Here is a 4,001-nt window from a genome sequence, read left to right as displayed (position 1 = left end):
ACAAATGTAAGCTGTTTCAAATAAGGCTTCAATCACCTATTCCCAAAAAATTCTAAGTTACCTTTAATATTGTGGGTCCTTAATTTTTTCTCAGTGAATGCTCCCTAATTACAATGTTCTGTTTGGTAGTATAATTGAATTCAAGCAGGTAGAAAAATTGCATAATTTAGAAATTTCAATATTTAGTAGAGAATTTTCTTTCTGTCTTATCCACAACTTAAATTATTTTATATGCTGTGATGAATATACCATGACTGAGGCAATGTCATAGTCAAAAGGTTGTGTTGTCTTTGTAATCATCCTATCTAATAAAAGAGAAACATGGTAATTAGCCGTACATCCACAACCCTTCCCATTGGCTAATCAGGGTGATATGCAAATTAACTGCCAGCCAAGATGGCGGTTAATTTGCATACATAGCTGCAATGCTGGGAGGTGAAAGGGATGGGAAACCCAGCCGGCAGGCAAGAGGTGGGGGGCGGACAAAGACGCCGGTGATCAGTGATTGCATTCTGGATTGGAGGCAGAGAGAGCTGCTTCCCTGTGATCGCCATGGCAATCGGGGGCAGAGAGAGCCCCAGCCAGGCCAGCCAGAACCCCCAGACTCCCGGGGCTGTGGGTGCCGGCTGGCCTGCTAACCAGTGATCGCCATGGTGATCAGGGCCAGAGAGAGTCCTGGTGCAGGCCAGCTGGCACCCCCGGACCCTCCCAGCCGTGGGTGCCGGCTGGCCTGCTACCCCGTGGTTGCCGTGGAAAAAAGACCTTCAAGGCCTGTCCAAGGCAGGTTTGCATTTAAAACTAAGTGGGGTGGTCCGGAACTGCGCGGCACTGACAACCAGGGAAGTCTCTGCGTCAGTGCCACATCTGTGGCTTGAAGTGTGGGGGGTGAGGGCCATGCAAGCCAGAGGCTTTGGCTACAATGGTCAGATAATTTCAGCTCCAAGGCAGGCGCAATCAGGGAAGCCATGGGGACCTTCACAAAAAAGGAGAAGGCTGAAGAGGAAGGATACTTCCCAGAGCGGATTAAAGAACAGCTGGCAGCCTTGAAGAAACAACATGAAGAAGAGATCACTCATCATAAAAAGGAGCTTGAGCGTCTGCAGAAAGAAATTGAGCAGCACAAGCAGAACATCAAGAAACTGAAAGATCATGATACTGCGGCAGTGTCAGGGAGAGGGGACAGCCATATTTGTCAGTGCGCCAGAGCTGTCAACAACAAAAAGTGTGCGGGAGCTGGGCAGTCGCACAGACAGGCACACAGACCCCAGGCCCACCTCGCCACCGCCTGGCCTCACCACCACCGCTGCCGATGCTGTCTCACGGGGCCTGCGCCCCACAGCGGGAGGTGGGGGGTGGGGGGTGGGGATGTCTTACAAACCGAACTTGGCCATGCACATGCCCGCCACCTCCATCAAGGCCTTTGGGAGCGTTCACCAGCCTTCACCAGCATGGCCATGTCTTCCCAGTACCACCAGCTGCTGAGTGACTAGGACCACCATCTCTAACACGCAGGGAACTGAGAACAGCCAGGTGCCCCAGAGCAAATATGCTGAGCTGCTGGTCATCACTGAAGAACTAGGGAAGGAGATCTGACTCACATAAGCGGGCAGCAAGAGCGCGATGGAGAGACTGAAACGAGGCATCATCCACAGGACAGGGCTGATTCGGGAGTGCTTGGACGAGATGGAGCGGAGCACCAGGTCCTAGCCCCTAAGTCAGCATGAAAGCCTTTCCCTCTTCTTCCAAGTAGTGACAGCTCATGCTTGCACCCCCTTCAGATGAAACTTGGTTTCAAAATAGTAACAGCTTGGTTTCTCCTCCCCGTGCCTCTCCCGTGGTTCATCAGGCTCTGAACCTCCCATCGCTGAGATGGAGAAGAGATTTTTGAAGTTATTAGATTTACATATTAGTTAGGAACTACCCAGGGCATTTTGTGTGTTTTGTTTTAAGCATTGATTTACATGATGCATGTCAGTTACCTATCACAGTAAACTGTAGTTGGCTTCCCAGATACGTTTTTCTCTTCTGGATACATTTCTGTTACTCACATGGTTCTTTATGTTTCTCATCTAAGCTGATCCAACTCTGAGGGTTTGTTTCAGTGAGTCCTGAGGCAGCGCTTTAGTAGCCAGTGCCCATTCACCACACAGTATGAATTCTTTTCAATGTAACTTTTTTTTTTTTTGCTTAAGAATTTGCATGACTATTAGTACTTTGAAGTCAATCTTTAAAATGCACAAGTTATAAATACAGAAGAAAGAGCAATTTATTTAACCTCGCCTGACAAGGACCACTGAAATTTCCCCTAAGGATGTATGTACATTTCAGTTCCGCCTTTCCCATCAGTGGATCCAAACATCTGGAAGACAGTGACTAATAGTGTTTGCATCTTTGTATGTATTTATTACTTGATGTAATAAAGCTTATTTTCATTAAAAACAAAAAAAAGAAACTGAAAGATCATGCTGATGCTTAAGTGCACACAGTTCCCCATAGAATGGCTACATACTGTCCACTTCTATGAAGACATAGTTCTGGTAACTAATATCTATCTATGCTGCCAACAGATTATAATAAATTGTGATCAGTAGGGAAAAAAACCCAAAAAACCAAGTGGGGTGACATCGGAATTACCCAAGCATACCCCCAACCCCTTCACCTGCCCAGACGCCTAGGGTCCCTTTATAGCTGGGCTGAGCCCAGTGCCGCCCAGTGGCCTGGACACCAGACCTGACCACCTCTCTGGTTTGGCCCAAACATCTGAAGTTCACATTAGTTGCCAACTTAAGAAATTGGAGCATTCACGTAAAATTAGGATTCCCCACTTCTCTTTCCAAAGTGGCCGATTGGGCTACCAACCAAGGGTGGTCGATGTCACTTCAACCCTAAGAGGAACCCCCAGCTTGGGGGTGTGGTGAGGAGGAAGCTATTCGTGCAGACAGTTTAGTTGTGTAAACTCCCACTGACAGTAGCACAGCCCAACAATGTGGCCATTCAACTGCGAGGCAGCACAGCCATGAAACAGTCTGGCTGTTAAACAAGGCCCCTCTCCAGCTTTCAGGGGGCTTCACCTAGTTCAACCCACTGCACCCCACTCTGCCCCAGTGAGACAGCTTCAGTGTTTCAGCTCCAGCAAACAGAACACGTCCCAGTGGAAAGGGAAAGTGTATCCATGACCAGTGTTGCTCAATGGATAGAGCCTCTGCCTGAGGACTGAAGGGCCCAGAGTTCAATTCCTGGTCAGGGAACATGCCTGGGTTATGGGTTTGATCCCCAGTGTGGAGCATGCAGGAGGCAGTCAGTCAATGATTCTCATCATTGATGTTTCTATCTCCCTCCCTCTCTGAAATCAATCTATACTAATAAAAGGGTAATGTGCTAATTAGAATAAACAATTTCCAGACAACTTTCTGGATGTCCTTTTGGACAAAGCCATGGTGGCGGGGCCAAGGCAGAGGTGGTTAGGGGCGATCAGGCCGGCAGGGGAGAGCAGTTAGGACAATCAGGCTGGCAGGGGAGAGCAGTTAGAGGGGTCAGGCCAGCAGGGAGAGCAGTTAGGGAGATCAGTTCGGCAGGCAGGTGAGCAGTTAGGAGCCAGTGGTCCCAGATTGCAAGAGGGAAGTCCAGCTGCCAGTTAGGGTGATCCCAGGGATCGAGCCTAAACCAGCAGTCGGACATCCCCCAAGGGTTCCCCGATTAGAGAGGGTGCAGGCTGGGCTGAGGGAACCTCCCCCTCCCCCCATGCACGAATTTTGTGCACTGGGCCACTAGTAGGTATATAACAAACAAATGATATGCGCAGGCATTGGAGGATCAAGTGTACACCAGACACATTTTTTAGACTTTGCTTTAATAACCTTACTTGTCCATTTAGCAGTGAGAATTTCTCAATATAAATTAACATGATTTCTCCCACCTTGTCTGCCTCCATTCTCTATTATTTTAACCTTGTTCTATTTTTCTCTGTACCCATAATCATCATCTGATATACCATATATTTA

The 4,001-nt window shown here is 48.2% G+C and overlaps 1 pseudogene; it reads left to right on the top strand.

Moving 5' to 3' along the window:
- Positions 1 to 1,448: 1,448 nt before the first annotated feature.
- On the top strand, positions 1,449 to 1,707 carry LOC118650867 (annotated as a pseudogene).
- The last annotated feature ends 2,294 nt before the right edge of the window (positions 1,708 to 4,001 follow it).

This window comes from Myotis myotis, unplaced genomic scaffold, assembly GCF_014108235.1.
Source record: "Myotis myotis isolate mMyoMyo1 unplaced genomic scaffold, mMyoMyo1.p scaffold_m19_p_3, whole genome shotgun sequence".
Classification (NCBI taxonomy): Eukaryota; Metazoa; Chordata; class Mammalia; order Chiroptera; family Vespertilionidae; genus Myotis; species Myotis myotis.
The sequence above is the reverse complement of the archived record's forward strand: the minus strand, read 5'-3'. Positions and strand labels throughout refer to the sequence as shown.